This window comes from Tyto alba, unplaced genomic scaffold (genome assembly GCF_018691265.1).
Source record: "Tyto alba isolate M040663 unplaced genomic scaffold, T.alba_DEE_v4.0 Super-Scaffold_18, whole genome shotgun sequence".
NCBI lineage: Eukaryota > Metazoa > Chordata > Aves > Strigiformes > Tytonidae > Tyto > Tyto alba.
In genome coordinates, this window is record NW_024881280.1 from 12,367,318 (window position 1) to 12,385,657 (window position 18,340).

The window sequence follows — 18,340 nt, forward strand, 5'->3', positions numbered from 1 at the left end:
GAAAATCTGTAGCAGTGCTAGATCCTAATACAGATCTTGGCCTGTCTTTCCTTTGTAATCAATACTAAATAAACCTGTGAAAAAGCACATGCATGCATAAAAATCAATTTTTCAAAAAGGTATTTTTACTAGATCTGGTTTCAGAGTTCTGTTTTCTGTACTAAAATGGAAGGTCATCCTGTACAAACTCAATATTTTTTCTGCTCCTGAATTTTGTTATCCTTTGCAGCATGTGCATATGCAGTTGTTACATTAAGAATTTATGCAGATGTTTTAGTTTTACAGTAAGCTAATTTCCTTGTCTGTGCAATAGATAGAAGCCAACTAGCATTTCTTCCAGCCTGTCTTGCTGCATTCTAACATGATGAATTTGGGGTTTTTCCCCCATCAGGTATTTTCCCATAGGAATTCCCATAAGGAATGTTATTCCTTGCAGTGCCCTGTTCATATAATTCTTGCCCCTTTCAACAAGGCAGATAATGAGATACTTTTCCCCTGAAGCCAGATCATCTATTGATAAAACAAGATGTACTACCAAGGCCACACCCTATGATTTGATTAATTTGTTCTCTGACCTGTTTTTAATCACGCTTGGGACTTCACTTTGGAAATGAAACACACCTGGACAGTGTGTAAAAAGAGAGGTAGAGCAGATGACATCTCAGAGCATGTTCGTGGCTGGACTGCGTCCCCCTCCCCCTGCCCTCAGCAATTTAAAATGTTAATTATCTTGCATTTGATAGTGACAGAAGTTACATGTGATAGACTCTTATACAATAAGAGCAAAGGCATTTTTGACGCAGTCCTCATCTCAACAAAGTGTTAACAAAAGACTGCCAGAAGCAAGACAAAAGGAAATCCAATCCAACTGTCCAGTTCACGATTCCCTCATCTCCCCTTTGATTTGGCCGTGCTGGAGCTACCAGCTTCTAAGTCCAGAAGAAACGCTTCTCTTAAGATCTCTTACCCATTAGTTTATGCATTTTTTATACATACACAAAGAGATCCTAATGAAGACGGAGTAGCAGAAATGCTATGTCTAGTGCATTCAAAAGTATCCAAAGACTGTATCAAATCTGTTGTATAATTTCTCATATATTGATGAATTGCATTATGCTTTACCAACTACTGTACACTGTCAAGAAATTCTTTACACCAACTCTGAACTCCATGCATCGCTGTGACTGAGTTGTTAAACTATAATACTGTGCAATAGCCTTGAAGGGGAAAGCAAAAATCCTTCTGCCAAGTCAAGTTTAAAGACTATTTTATCGATAAAACAGAGATGCTCTTTCAGAATTTACCTGGAACACCTGTATCTCCACGCAAAAAATGAAGAGTGCTTTGGTGAGCACAAGATGTTGAAACCATGGGTTTGCATCTCACTGATCACATACCTTTTCTGGCAGTAATCTTTTACTCCAGGACACGGGCTCGGACCTGACTCAGAGGAAAGAACGCCTCTAACCAAACTGCCAGCAGCAGTTCCTGCAGCACAGGTCTGTTACCCACACACACACCCTTCACAGGGGAGCAGTTGTGTATCCATTTGCTGTCCAGACTCAACCTTATTTAATTTGTGAATTGTGACAAAAATCACAGCCTGAGGTGGTGTAGCTATGTAACTGGTACATTACGCACCTTTCATTAAAGAAAGAGTACATGGAGTAACCTATTAACGAACACATCTTGCAGGGCCTGAAAAATGTGAAAACAAACAAACATTTCATAATACATATAAAAAGGCTTTTCAATTAACATCCTGTTTTGAATACATGGCTGATCCATAGCAGCCCCTGGCAACAGTCTGCCAACATCTCAGCCCAGCATGCTTAGACACTTCTGGCAGTGCTTCCATTCCTCTACACATCAACAACAAGCCTATTTATTTTCCAGCTTGCCTGATCTATAGTGCAACGCAGCCAGGACCTGAAGCTATTTCCTTAAGATTGAATGAGTCAGGACATGAAAATGATTAATCAACATGAAGAGGTTTAAAAGCTGCAAGAAAACTGCTCTAAGTAAAGCCTCTTCTGTAAAGCCAGGATTGCAGCATTCAGAAAGTCGGGGCTTTCCACAGGCTGATAGCACTGGGATGCTTTGCTGTTTCTCTCTCAACATTGTGATAAGAGCAGTAGACAGATAGACAATGGCTATTTATCTCTGATGCTACATTCAATCTGAGGGATCAACAGGGTACAACTATGCGACCTTTTGAAGGCAAATACAATCTTGCTGTGCCTGTGGTCCAAGCAGAATGGAAAACATGTGAGTGCAATGCCAAGACCAAGCTAACACACAGTGCATCTTGTCAGGGTTCAAAGCAGAAGCAAAGCAAACCCACATTTGACCCTCCATACTGACATGGTATGGAGGAAAAAAGCACATCAACGCAGTAAATGAGACGGATTTACTTTTGCTACAATAAAGAGGTACCTCCCACCAGCTTCCACTGCCCAGATGAGAAGAAAACCAACAAGCCAGGGAAGCTGTTGGTACCCAACTCCCGTGCCTTCTGGAGCCTCAAGGTAATTAAAGCACAGACTTAGCCAGTATCAGAAGCATTAATGTTCTGAGAGGCCTGGTACTGAAATTATGATAGATTTTACAGTTAGTTTCTGCGTCTTAAACTGCAAAGGAGCTATGGAGCATTGAATTATTTAAAAGGAAGAGAAAGAGGCAGATTCAATGGTCTTGAAGGCTGGAGGAAACAAAGTAACACACTTTGGCACAAGTAAACACAACTCAAAAGTATTTGCTGCCCCTCAATTAAAAACCATTTCCTTTGCTACAATAGTATGTTTGCAGTGGTGAGAGCTCTTAAAATTCCATTAATTTTATCTGTTGCATATTTATCTATTTTGTAACATGCATGTAATGTTAAAAAACATTTATATATGTATACACACATATGTACTTTATACATGGAATTCCTTCCAGTTTTTAAGGAAATTAATTGTTTCCAACTGCTGCCATTGTTACAGCCTTAGACAATAAGAGGTTCATCACAGAGGTTAATTACAGCAGGGACAGGGCAAAATAATCTCTTCCATGCTACTTTATCACAGAGCTGCTAAACTACCTCTGGCCAAGCTCCTTGTCTGTAAACATTAAATCTTCAAGTGCTGAATAAATGATGGAGTTTGTAACTTTTGCCAAGCTAGTAAGGTCTGAGATCTCCAACACATTTTACATGAATATGAAAGAACAACAAGATGACAGTAATTTCTGGGCACCTATCACCTGGCACTAACTAGTGATCCAGAGGAGTATAGTTTACTGTGTTTTGGCTGAGTGAAATGAACTCACTGATAAGATTAGACTCTTGATTTAAATTTAGGAAAATAAAATGTTTCCCTTGCCCTCTCTTTCTTTGCTTCCCCTTTGCTTCCTTCGTATTAGCTAAATTGAGTTACAGTAGTCCTGTTTACCCAGCAAATCTCTTTGCAATTACATTTGAAATGGCCAGGGATCATAATCTTAAACAGATTCAAAATAGCACCTCTTACAGACTTTGCAGTTCACAGCTCACAAAAGGTGGAGAAACTCAGGCTCAAAAGTAGAATGGGAATATCAGGATATGTTTTGGAGTATGGAACCTACCAACCACAACACTGGTCAATGTGGTCACTCCTAAAGAAGGGGTACTCAGTGCTCATGACTTTATGAAGTCATCTACCAGTGGGAAAAAATCAGTAAGAAACCAGTGGTGATAACTTTACTTAAACTGGGCCTACATTCTTTCCTTTAACAGCTGGCCTCGATGAAAGAGTCTCCTTAGAGACTTTAAGGAAGGCTGAATTTATAATGCAAGAGCTCCTGGCAGTTTTCATCACCTCAAATTACAAAGTGATTACAATCACTGCAGAGGACCTAGAAGGATGAATTCTGCACTGCTTTATTGGCTCCCACTTGCCTTGCAAGCTGCTCACACTGAATCACAGCAGGAAATTTCTCTTCTTCCAAGATCACCTTAAATTCAGCAAAGTACAATCCCGCCTCCTCTCCCCATCAGTGCTTGGATACAAGTATTCACATATATGATTTACATCCTGGATTTGGGAGAGCAGGGTGATATGACTCCCCGAGGTCCCTTCCAGACTTATTCTCTATGACCGCACACTAGACCCAGAGGAGAAGTTGCAAGGTGTCTTGCATGCCTTGTGTCTTCTGCTTAGTATCACACAATCCTCCCAGACACAAATGAAAGCCAGCTTTAGATCAGGATAGATGGTCTTAACAAAGGCAGCACATACAAGAAGAAACAGCTAGCCAAAAGGCTAATTTCACCTTTTATTGGGGGTCCCTGCCCTCAAATCAACATAAAGGAATGTTTCCAAGCTTGGCTGGATTCAACACCAGTGCTAGGTTTATCAACTGCAACAGTACTCTCAACTGATTAAAGGCAACTTTTCCTGTAACTATTCCTATCAGGAAAAGGCATCACAATTTTTCTCTGCATTTTAAACAGCTTCCAGGGAACATCCCTCAAGTTCCTTCTATTTAGCAGCGAAAGTGAGACTCATACAGCAACTATCATTATAAAATGGCCTGTTTGTAAGGTAAGCAAGACTAGCAAAAATTCACCACATGAATGTGTCACTTCCTCCCCTGTGGAGTGTCTCAAAGATTTGCTTTCAAGCCCATAAAACTCTACATGATCACTGAGACACAGGCACCCCCCCCCCATAGTGTTACAAATTCTGAAGCTCCAATATAGGTAAGGAAAAAGGACACACTATTCTTTGCAGAGGGCCTCTGGATATAAATCTCAAGTCAGCGTGAGCTTATCACACACACATCTCTCTCCTTTTCATTCTTCCAATGAACTAAGATCCTTCATTTACAATAGTTAAGACAAAATAGTAGAAAACACAATTCTTTGGAATAATTTCAGAATTTTCCTTTTTATCTATTTTTGGCAAGTATAAGGAGAATAGAAAAACATACTCAACTCTTCCCTAACAAATGCGAACTGCAAAAATTAGGGTGCTTGAAATGTATAAATTTTATAATGCACCAGTTTTGGGTTAACACTGCATCTCTACGTTTTCTAGACGTGAAGAAAAAATATTAATGTCTTGCCAGAGTATGATTTTAAAAGACCTAAAGCATAGACTTTGGCCATATGTTAAGGCTCATTGAATTCAAAGCGTGAGTCTTCCTGGATCAGCATTATACTCTACTGAAAAGATCTTATCCAGCACATTAAAGTTTCCATTTTAACTTAAGTTTCCATTTTAAGTCTTAATTTAGGCCTTTCATTCAGCTTGGACAGAAGCAGAATGGACAGCTGTACTTCGATGAATTTGTATTCATTTCTAGTCAGTTTACCTTCACAGACTATCACTAATAAAATGACATTTGTGTAGCAAACTATCGAAGTGCATTAATCAAAACCAACCATTGCAATAGAGCTTTTATACAGCAAGAGAAATACTTTTCACTTGAGGTCTGCAAAGGTTTTTTTGGGGGGCTTCTTCGGGATTTTTATTTGCTAGAACTCAGCTTGGGACAAAATTACAATGCTGTGTTACTTTAGGAAAAGAGCTTATCAGCCATAACCAAAACCAACACAAAACTCAGATAAGGCCAACGAAATCTCATACCTCGGAATATAAACAGTTGCCAGAGTCATCATGGGAGTATTTCCCCACTCACCAGTCACTGCAAGGGCAGGGTAAGGCAGGAGAGGAGGTGGTGCCTTATTCTGAGCTAAACAGAACGCAGAAGACAGACAGATCTGCTGTAGTAAATCTTATGTTCCTTAGTCTTTGCCATCTGGCAAGTGATCCGTGGCTCATGTGAAATGAGTGGGTGGTCATGGTCCGGTTTGTACTAGACATTTTTCGGGATCACGGAAAAACAAAACAAAACATTGCAATTGGCACCAACCGCTGCTCTTGTTAGCAGCTTTCAACAGGCAAAGGACCAAACAAAACTGAAGGCTAAACCCCTCCCTTCTACAGAACCGATCACAATTTCAGAAAGAGATAAAAGCAAGCTTGTGTAAGAGAGGGAAAGTTTGCAAGGCCTCTGGCTCCATCATTCTGTTTGGGATAAAGAAAGCAGAGATTTCAGCCCTTAGGGCAGCCAGTGACTTTACCTTCTCCTCTCTGATAATTCACCCTTCTATGAATATCAACTTTGAAGCCATAAAAGGCACATGAAGTTTACAGCTCTGGTCTCTTTCTCTGTGTAGATCTGATCCTAAAATCTTAATTTGACACTATATATGGTTATTATCTGGAAAAAACAAAATAAAAAAAAAATGTCTTAGCACAATAGGCTCAACCATCAGATGGGTAAACAACTACATGGAGGACACAAGCTGGGGCATTGTTGCCAGTCTTAGATTGGTTTTAATAACAGCTGTGGAAAGTGAAAGCTCTTTTATAAAACTTTATTTATAGATGAACAACAATGCTTAACAGCAGGTTTTATACATTACGGAGTTATGTTTCAAAGGTTATCCTGCTGAAAAAGAGCCAAATACTACAGCATTTACGTTGTTTCAAATTTAATACAATGCAGACTTTTCGAGCACAAATACCTTTAAAGGAAACCATATGGTAACAGCAGACTTGCTTTCCCTTAACAACCTGGAATGCTTTCATTCTGAACTTCAAGTTAAAAAGGGTTCAGGACTGGATATGTACAACATTCCTTTTATTTCAAAGAACACTCATTTAGCATATGGCAGTAGTGTGAAACGGCACCGTTAGATATTTTTAATTCGATGTACCAACTCACTGAGCAACTTTAAATCATATTTCAGCAATGGTTGAACAACAAAAGCAAACCCTAACTCCTGTTTGCTCAAATAGCACCAAAGCAGCTACAAAAAGGCAAGATGGAATGTACTGTTTCCAGCACCAGGGAATGAATATTGAAATAATATTTATTTATTTATTTTTCAGAATTTGCTTAGTAGATTATAAATTTGAAATAAAGGATTTAAAAAAATAATCTTTTGAGTTCTCAACAGCTTTCCTTTTACAAACCAAAACTTACATGGGAACGCTGCCTAAGCATCCAGACAAAAATACTAATCTGACTAAATTTATAAGATTAATAGAGGAAAGAAAAACATTTTTTCTATAATCTCTTTAACATTTTAATCTTAGGTATTATTTGCAAGGACTGTGGAATAAACATTTACAGACCAAAGTTAGGATTTTGTTTATGGTCCCCCCTTCACTTCCCCAGTTTTCATGGATACACCTGGCTTCTTAGGATCCCAGGGGAAGCTTGTAATACCAGCAGAAAAAAAGGTACATTTTCAGACTTGCTGACTACAAATATTTGACACAGAAGGTCATGTGTATGGGAGACCATGATTTTTTGTGATCGCTTTTCAGGATACAACCACACATTTAAACTCATCACACAAAACGTGTACTGAAGAATTCTAGATATTATAAGAAAGAAAAGTTACTAGCACAACACAACAGTTAAATTTACACAGAAATGTAACGTACAAATACACAGCTGACTATCCTTTAATGAAAAATTATCATAGGCAAGGATGTATTAAGCTAAAATTACTGTGGTTTGCTTAGCTATGCTTTCTTTCATTTCAGCATAGCAGTATACAGACTTGAATCAACAGGAAACCTCTTTCATCCATCTGATGATACGTATCAGTGATGAAGCCTTTCAGAGGACATGCCATATTTCTAGGTGCTTAAAATATGTTGACATTTTAACAATACAGATTGTAAACCTACGTTAGTCCAGCAACAGCAGACAACTAGAAGCCCTGGCAAAGCTGGTCGAAACCTGTCTAGGCCTGACCAGCAGCAAGAAGACCCTAACTTACATTTCCCTCCAAGTCCTTTTTAGAAATGAACTTCCCAAACAAAAACAAGGAATAACAAACAAAACATCTATACATCATTAAACAAATTCTAAAGCTGTATCATCACTGCCATCAGACTGCAGCACAAGCAGGCATGCTGGTGCTAGCTTTATTCCAGCAAGAGCAGAGAAGTGTGAGAGTGGCAGAGGCTGGAGGGCACACTGCTTAGGCTTCCTGGGAACACTGGGTACTTATGTGGGCTGCTGGTTCAGGTATGCCTACACATGCTGCAACTGTGCCTGCAGCAGTATTGCAGACGTACCGTAAATGTACTGACCAGGAAATCAATCTGTCAGGGTCACATATTTCAAAAGCAGCAGTATTTCCTTTGAAGCTATTAATGCTAAATGAGAGGTGAAAAATATATTGCTAATGTCCTGAGAGGCAATATATTTATCTGAATTCAACAAAGGAAAAACACTATTCACATTTGCACAATGCTTTTTCCTATTTACAAAAATAATTTCTCCAAATCTTGGACAAGATGAGAAGATTTCATGACTGATTGGTCAACCATGATCCTAAATATTTTTAAAAATAAATAACAACATTTATGCTGGAATACTATAGAACTCCCTTTGTTAGAGCACATACAGCTCTTCTGAAGTCAGATGACTTAGCTGGTATACAATTTTTAAACATTTGGCAAAGCAGGAGTTATCATAAAACTTGGTAAGGCTCAGAAGAACGGACAAAAACAAACAAACAAAAACCCAAACCAACACACACAAAAAAAAAAAAAAAAAAAAAAAAAAAACCAAACCAAAACCCCAGCAAGACCAAGCTGTTCAATCTCTTACCGAGACATACATCCATCGGTGCTCAGTGAAAGAAGGGTAAAGGGAAGTCACTGAACGGTTCTCCGCTGTCTATACTGCTCTGTGGAGCTTGTTCTTCCCTTAAGGCACATGTGCATAATTTAAGGATGGGTATTTCTTGACTTTAACAAACCACCCATATTATCTGTGGTTGTTCCAAATAGAGTAAGTCCAGGGCAATCATTGTCACCAGCTGGAAAGAAAGCACTTTCAAAAACTATTTTAATATCTGAAGTTGCTCATATAGTAGCTAAGAAAACTAACTGTTTTGGATTAAAACATGTAGCATGCCAAAAGCTGTTGTACTGATATCTTAATTTCTACACGTCTTTCATCCCAAAATAGGAAACTATACACACCTAGTTCCATAGGTTTCCACTAGCATTTTACGTATAATATGACACTGATGCCAAATAGAAGATTCCCATTTTAATCTGTATTAGATCAAAAGCAGTATTCCCTTGAAGGCAGAGACGGGCACAGAGAACATAAGCAGCTTGTGGAAAGAGAAGATGGCACTGATTTTTCCAGTAAGGCTGTCCACTTAAAGACATTATGGAATTACAACCTCAGAAAGTGTGCAAAATAAATAGACATTTTATATTTTTTAACACCTGGATGTTACAGGTTGACTTATATGTGCAAACATAAGTTCTGTAATGTTACTGAAGTGTAGCAACACCTGAGGACAGAAGAAAGCTGCTTTTCAACAGCATACATGGTAGCCAGCTGTTCATAACAAAAAGCCAAACACCGCAATTTTTATAGCAAGGACAATATAAATAATTCAGCAACTTAACTGTAACATCAATTTAGTGAGTAACAAATTGTGTGAAAAAACTAAAAGAAATAATTTAACCATAACGACTAGTCTGGGCCTTGGCTTCATACTTCTTCATGAAAGCTGCCTTTTAGCTATTCAGGATTCTCCAAACCAATATTCCAAGATCTACTGTCGCACCATAATGGGGATGTCCTACATACAAAGTGTTTCTGCGGAAACTGCTTTTCCAAACACTTGTCCGAGCCCCATTCACTCTCTCCTGCACTATTTGTCAAACTCATAACCTGATACCCGGCAATGCCGGCACTTCGGACTGACTGTAGCACAAAGAAAGATGCTTTAAAACAGATAGCACAACCCGCCCCAGTCGGTTCTGAAAAAGTTAGTGACAATTAGTTAGGAGAAAGTTCCAAAAGAGGGAAGAAGGTCAGTTTTAATGACTGGAGAAATTAAGGAAAGATTTAAGGAAGTAACTGCATAGCTTCTTTAAATAACTCAAAGCACAGGAGGAGGGACATTGGACAGTAAATCTGTAAAAAAACACCCATTATCAACAGAGAAATTATTTATTCTTCTATAATGAACTGTACTTTGGAGGGGATTTATTTCAGCATTTATACTTAGCCCCAAACCAAAATGCATTGTCTTTGCTTGAGTGAAGTTTACCAGATGGCTTTTTTTTTTTAAAAAAAAAAAAAAAAAACAAACCTCATGTTAATGGAGTATCAAGGTGAAGAAAAACACTGAAGAAAAATAAACAGTGGAGGAAGACCAGCAGATGTTTAGAGCACTGGAAAAATCAGACCTACTATGCAAGGACATAGGGTTAAGTTAACCCTGCCAGGATTTAAGTTTGTGGTTCTAAAAAAACAGGATTTAAAATGTAATGCATAGACCACATAAGCATTCTCTCTGTAACAACACTACACTGGACACGTTGACATACCCTTCTTAACAGCAAATTATACCACGTTATGAAAAAGCTTGATTGGAATTCTGGAAGATAATAGGGAGAAGAAATATTTATTAGCAGTTGAAATGTTTTCCTTGTCGCTTTTAAATCACATTTTCTGTGAACGCACTAGTGAAAAAATATTGATAGTTGCTCCCAGATCTTTCCATTTTGAAAAAGCAAGCTTTCTTAACATCTAGTTCATGTAAACTGTAACATACTTTATACTTTAGATATTGTTGTAGTTCAACATCAACCATAAGGAAGGCCTATTTGATTGCTAAGAGGTGACTGGTATCAAATATAAGGCATTTTTCTGGCACAGCTAGAGCAATTGTTAAATCCAACTGCTATCAGTGTCAAATATGCAGATTCACTGAAGCCTTCAGGAAAACTTTGGAAAAGATCACCTATTTAGCAGTACTTCAGTTCATATACATAGCTGTCTCGTCACACAATATATGATTTAATTACAGTTTTTTCAATAACCACTTGCATAGCACGCAAATGTAGCAACAACACTGTGATCAAATCTAACATAAGAACAGTATGCAGCATGAGAGGCTGTGGTTTGTAGATTACTGTTCAGGATGCTGCTAAACCCCTGTGGATCTCAGTCAAATAATCTCAATCCAGCAGCAGGTACCGATCCAAGCGTACGGCCCGGAAGGCACATTTCTGTCCCAGAAGCTATTACAAGCATCCACCTATATTATATGGATTAAAACTTAAAACTCTTACTTCAAAAAGAAAATGATCTTATAGTCAAACTATGGCTTAAGCTCCAATCAAGGCTGCCTATGCCCTCTGTTCATTTTTGGCCTCAGCAGAGCAAAAAAAAATGAACAGGGGAACTTCTTAGTGCTGAAGACCATGCAAAAATTAATCCTGTCCCTGTAATACAGTCAGAACAGTACTTCTGTTACCCAAGCACCATCTTATATACAAATGTTAATTACAAAAATGTCCATTTGCACAGAACACCACTCTGAGGAGGACCTAGGACTGTTATTTGAAAACAGTGCTCTAATAGATTAAAAACAGACTCTTCATCGTTCTCTCCCAGGTCTGCAGAATCATGCCTTATGCCTGCAGCAGACTGCTCCTGCCACACCGGCCCCTACAGGAGCCCAGTACCAAGATCTGTAGACCATCGTTATAATTTGCCCTACATTAGCACCCATAAACTCTATTCACAGATCAAGATTGTGCTGTACGTCCTGCAGTGTACAACCCCGGATGAATATACTGGCACCACACTCAACCCCCCTATCCTGCTCCAAAGACCTTCAGCAAACAATTATGCCAATACCTCCAATGCAATTGTGTCTACTGCGTGCAGTGGATATGGAAGTAGTCTCTCTTCACAGTGGGGTCAGATCAATGGTTATTCTAATGCAGTACTCTGTCCCTGACAGTGCCAACAGGAATGCACACTGTACTTTAAAAAGTGGCTGAGCTATTCATCTTGAACTTCCTTAGCAACTACAGACAGTAAATTAGGGATGTTAGAGGGCATACCTGTAGCTATTCCCTTTAGAATCTCTTTATGGCATGTGTTAATGAATTTGCCCGATCTCATTTGCACCACCTGATTTCTAGATGGGTTCTCCTTAGGCTTTTTTAATTTTCAATAATGGAAAGAAAAATCTGATTCAAAATTCTTCTGATAGCTGCTTCTGGAATTAGCAGAAACACACTCTTCAGCCATCAGTAACACAAGTCTTCCTCTACTTGGAGACCCCGCTATTTGCAGATTTCCAAGCTACTGTTTGGTAAGACAACATTTGTCCAATTATTTAGCTTAACACAGACCGGCATGTAGAAACTTCATCTGTAATAAGATAAAGGAGCCACTGAACATCTTATTTAAGGCATTCCTTGAGTGGCTGAAATTCTTACAAAGAAGGATGTTGGGATGAATATAGCAAAGCCAGAAAAGCTGATCTGGGACAAGTTAGCCCTAAGGCTCAGCTGCTACATCGTACTGTACTGTGGCTTTAGTACTTGCTTAATTCAGTAAAATTAGAAGTAGATCTACATAACAAAGTAGCACTATTTCTAAAGAAATAAAACCCCAAACACTGTGTAGACAGGCAGACTTTTATACATAGTGTACTATTTCTGCACCAGTGACCCAGACTATGGACACCACACTCTGCAGCAGTAATAAGGTCTGTAGTCCCACCAGTCATCCTGGTGAATCCATGGCTCAAATGCATGTCTGATATGCCCAGCTAATACATGTTCACATTTTTGCACATCTGCCTTTTCAAGCCAGGCCCATTATTCATCAGCCTTAGGTACACACATGTTGTGTTATAAAACTACTACATAAATGCCAGCCAGCTTAAGTAATTACCCATCCATTCCAATATACTCATAAAATATTACTACCCCTGTGCAATTAGGGATGAAAATATGGGGAGGGTAAAGCTCAGATTCACCTCACTTAAGTAGTTAAGTGAATGGCATAGGTTTGGGATCCTTCCCTTCTCTGGATTCTTTTAGAGTTACGGGGAAACAGATGCAAGGGAGCGTTATTTCTTGGGGGGAGGAACAGAGACATCAGGGGCCAATGTATATGTGTGTGCTGTGCAGTGCATGTAAAGTTTGACCTAAAAAGGATGTGCCACATAGACCTCAAGCTGGCAGGTAAATCAGCCACAAATGAGACGGACTGCCTGTGTGTGATACCATGGTCTGTGGACACAGATTTCAGTGTCCTGCTCTAACTTTTAATCAGATAAAAGAAGGGGTGCACAGTTTAATGTTGCTTTAAAATTCATGGGGTTTCTCTAAAGCCTTGCATGAAGTCAAACATTTACTCACTTATATCACCTACTGCAGAAAACTGCCAGCACTTGGTAAAGTATTCCAGTTGCTACCAAGCTGGGTTGTATTTGAAATGCAGATTACAGGTGAAGACCTCATAGTTCCAATTAACATCCTGATTCATTCACTCTCTCCCTTGGTTTTGACAAACACATCAGAGACTACAACAGAAAGGTTACTGTTTACACTGCTCAAAGCCTCAATGACATTGCTCATTTTCTCAGGCTCTACTACAGTAAATATCGGTTTCATGGACAAGGAAAGTGCCACAAAAGAAATCATTAAAAATAACTGGAAGATGATTACTGCTTTGTGACTCCAACGCAGAAGCCTGAAACTTGAGTAGAATTCATTTTACTTTCTTAATGAATTCCTCTTCTCCTGTCATGCAGCTAATTCAACACATTTCCTCCTGTTCTGATTATTAAAAAGGAAAAGCAGCTACTATAAACATCAAAGAGGGGCATTATTGCCTTCTGTGAGACCAGGATATTTTCCAAAGCTACAGGTAAAAAAATGACCAGTGAACTTTCCGATCCCATGACAGGATGGGAATACAAAACTTGGCATAATGCAATCACTACCCAAAAGGCATTATTTACATGCAATGAGGTTTGGAGAGATGGGACATAGTGAGACAGCACTACAACAACAGTAGAAGAGAAGTACAACAGATCTAGACGACCCTTCATGGGGGCACAGCTCTGCCCCTGCCTCAGTGCTGAAAACATCAACCCATAGTACCTTTTTACTTTATCTTCTATCCCTTTGTAACCATACCTAGACAGGAATATGTCTTATAAAGTCACTCTACTTAATTTTAATTCATGTTACTTCAAATAATAATGAAGGTATTCAGTCAGCTTCACCTTTGTTTCTGGTACAGCACAGACTGCAGTGAGACCTACAGTCTCCTAACAACTCCAAATATCACCAAGTTATGTCAAGAAAATAGTTGTGAACTTTTCTATTATTCATTTTTCTTGTCCACTTTCTCACACATCAAAACAAATATTAGTAACATGAAGTGATCCTGTATTACATGAGTTTGACAAAAATAGAAACACCTTTTTGAACAGTAGTTATTCTTGCATAAAAACCTCAAAAACACAAAACTAGATGGAGACTTTAAAATCTCAGCTATTGTATTGGAAATGTTTTCCTAGGCAAGCACAACAGAAAACTAAAGTGGTCAGCAGATCAGACCTTAAATTCCTTTCCTTCCAAAGCACTTAATTTAATGCTATCAAGCAAAATAAAGTAGCTTTAACCACAGGATAAACTTCCTAGGAGATTTAATTGGATTAAATCAATTTCTACATCATCAAAGCCTCAAGACTTGTATCTGCCATTTCTAAGGCTGAAGGACTGCAAATGAAGAAAAAAAGCCCTCCAGCTTCAAACAAAACCACAGGCTCTGAACACCTCACTGAGAACATCATGTGTGTAAACACAGACCTCTGGAGCAGGCCCCTCAGCAAACTCTCAGACCAAGGGTCTTAAAGCACAAAAATCCATGTAGTCCAGGTATCCCCCCAACCATTGTGTCCATCTGCACCCATATGCCTGATCGTTTTCATGCTTCTGACCCAAGTCCACTGAAATCCTTTCTGCAGACTAGGACAGGCTCCCAGTTCCTCTAGCTCCTAGATGCCACCTCAGCCTGCTCCTGCTGCAGGAGGACGTCCCAGAAACTCAAGCTGGAGAGGAACAGGTTACAAATCTGCAGCTAAAAGAAAGTAACAGCCATAACCCCTTGGTGTAGTATTTCAAAATGATTGTGTTGTACGCTGCGCACTGGTGCTGACAGACACTGCCGATCTGGGTAATGAGCACAGCTTTACCCAGCGGATGGCCAACCTAAGCAGAAGGTGTTTCAGCTGAAATTTCATTTCTGTACACAAGACGTGTCGTACTGCTGGAAAACCAGAGATGTTGCAAGTGTGGGAAATCCTCACGCCACTGGCTTATGTGTAAGTCAGTCTACAGTCCACAGCCTAGAAACAACAACATTATCTAGCCAACGGCAAATGGCAGTCATCTATTGCTCAAGTGTTCTCAGGGCTGCAGAGCCAAAGACTGGAGTTACACAATCAAGATAACTTTTCTACTCCGCCCTACTGGGCAAATACCTGCAAGTTTTCATCTGGAAGGAAGGACCGAAAAAAAAAAAAGAAAAAAATCAATATTTTCTTAGCTACACCCTTGAAGTTTCACTCTGCACTTAACAAGAGAAACTAAACAAGGAAATGTTGATTGCCATTTTCATTGGCATGACACTGAGGGCTTCAGTTGTGCTACAGGACAGATCCAGCAAAACTGGGAAAACAAAGGTGAATTCAAGTAACTATCATTTACAACTTCATCAGCTGTACACAGAGAGGCCTACAGGAATAACCAGCCTATTTTCTTACCAATAAAGCACTGTCTTCTCTGCAGTATATTTTCCAGTATATCAACCTAGTCTGGTTTTAAAAGTTCCAAATACAGGAACTTTTGCCAGCTTCAAGGAAAATTTACCACATCCTTTCACTGGTATTTGGATCTCCAGCCAGTTACAGTCACATGTACAGAACTGAGCCAAAAAGTTTTATGCTACATATGCTTCATCCAATACAAATTATTTCTAGACCTAATACCATAAAGCCATTTGAAAAGTGTAAGCTAGAAGAGAATATTCAACAAAAATTATTTCCACATACAAACATCTTTTTGAGGATCTCTAAATCAGTCTTTATCAACTTCAAATAAAAATGGAAATCAGGAGTTATTAAGGTAGACATATGTCTTGTTTCAGAAATTAGGAAACCTGCAGGCTGACTGACCACTGTCATTACTTAAGACTATGCAGAAAACATAGAGCAAATCCAGGAACAGAACCAAACCTGCACAGTACCCTAATCTACTCATCAGACTGTGGATTTTCAAGCTCAAAGGTGGCAAACAAGTTTCAAGGGGCCACGACCATCCTTTCTTTATGATATATCAAACATGGAGCCAAAACTTTACCTCCTTAAAAAAAAAAAACAAAAAACAAAACAAAAAACCCCAGCACACACCATATGGAAAAATCTGAGAGAACCATTCTATTAAACCATATCTGGCAGAAGTGGCAAATAGCTTGAAGACATTTCAAATGAAGATCAAGTGAATCATTGTCAATTTAATCAAAATTTGTTCTATAAAAGCATTACATTGGTATTGTTTTCATGCTTGGAAATGCTTCTCAGAACAAAGAGGTTTTGTCACTGGCCTTTTTCCCCCTCCCCCCCTTCTTAGTGAAAGCTTCTTGCAGAGGAAAAGAAGATGACATGAAAGTACACATGGAAGTGAAATGTTTGCCCTTCTCTCTGTTGTCACCAGTTTAGAAAAATATAAGAAAAAGACAGCTTTTTCTTTTAGAAGTCCCATCTGTGAAAGACTTTTGAGTTGACACAACTGTACAGCTGTGCAGAATGAACTGGGTTTTTAAGGACTCTACCAATAAAAGTATTGTGAATCACCTTTGAAGTCCCAGTTGAGCCAGTATTTTGCTTTTTGTCCGGCACTTAAAAAGTATTATGCTTTCAAAAACTGAAGTTTTACTTCTTTCTTTAAAGGTTTGCTGACTTTCCCCCCCTCTGAGAGGGCTGATGTATAACTAGGATGTTCCTCCTTCCCACCCAGCAACCAGGGATGCGATGGAAGTCGGAACATGTCTTCAAGCACATAACTTGATTTCAAAGTTTTCAGTCTTTACCACAAGTCTTTTACTTGTGGTAAAGCCACAAGTGTTTTACCAGATCTAGCTACAGTGAAAACAACTCAATGGATATAAATATCATCACACATTTGCAGACATTGGGCAGAACCCACAAATCTTTCTTTCTGGACAGCAGCCAGTGGGAGATTCAGAGCATGTAAGGCTTTGCGAAAGGAAACAATTCAACCTCCTATAACAAATGTGCTGTCCCTAAAGAATGGTGTCATGGAAAACAGAGCACATAGGAACAGGATTTTAAAACTTTGCATGCTGCACTGCTAACCAGCTTTCCAAATAACCCCTTAAAAGTAATTTTATACTGGGCAGCTATATTAAATATATAGAATTATAATAAATCCTCTCTTCACATCTTTAAGTAAAGTAGGCGTGCTTCTCAGAATTTAAAAGCTACTTCTTGGGAAAGATGGCTAATTCTTCCCCTCTCCAACCTAGCTGTATCTTAAAACTACTGTTTCTACTGGAAAAGCAAACAGATATGTGACATGAGGAGGCTCCACAGCTTTTTTGCCTTGGCGATTCCTGCTTAACATACTCCATTTACAAATCCATGTGGTCAGGTGGCCTTTCTAAATACTACCAGGCTGTGAATTCTACATGGAGTCACATCTCTGACATCACACAAGTAATGAAACAATTTTTCACTTGAATATTAAACATTAACTCATGAAAGAGAACACAGTCTGGCTTCATTGTTTTCTCAAAGTTCTGCATGCCCTCCTGAACCAATCTACAAGAAAACTTATTTCTGTAAGTAAAATAAGCATATCTGATTTCCAACATGATGTATAAACTAATAGCAAATTTTAGTCCATCTTCTGACCAAAGCAACACTTTAAACACATATCCTTCCAGGAAAAGACAGGGGGGTGCTGGGGCAGGGGTGTGCGGGAGATAGAAAAAAGGTTTTTATGTTGTTAGTTGAGAAAGACTAGTATTAAATGTTTCTAACTAAGTTTCTATCCATGTTGTACCCATAAGTATCCGTTAAAATTTTACTCTTCTATTTCCCACATTATCATCAGCTGAAGAGGTTCACTCTGGCACATACATTCACTAAACAAGCTGAAGGAGCATTATAAACAACAAAGAACAAACCAAAGTGCCACTGGCCCCATGTCTTTCCACACAGGACAGCTAGTACAGAACAAGCAAAGACATCAAGTCCATTTACTGGCTAGCCACGCTCATCCATTGCTAACATTTATAAGCAGAATTCTCTTTTCTCTTTACAACACCAAAGAACCCAGTTCCACAATCCTGAGGAGCATTTTGCATGCTGAATAGTTCCATTACACACATTATGGAGAGTACCCACAGTTAGTTTTAA

The 18,340-nt window shown here is 38.9% G+C and overlaps 1 protein-coding gene across 10 annotated transcripts in view; it reads right to left on the reverse strand.

The window, feature by feature from the left end:
* The window catches only part of RAD51B (RAD51 paralog B), a 448,074-nt gene that overhangs the window by 288,499 nt on the left and 141,235 nt on the right, over window positions 1-18,340 (reverse strand). The gene's annotated exons all lie outside the window — the stretch shown is intronic.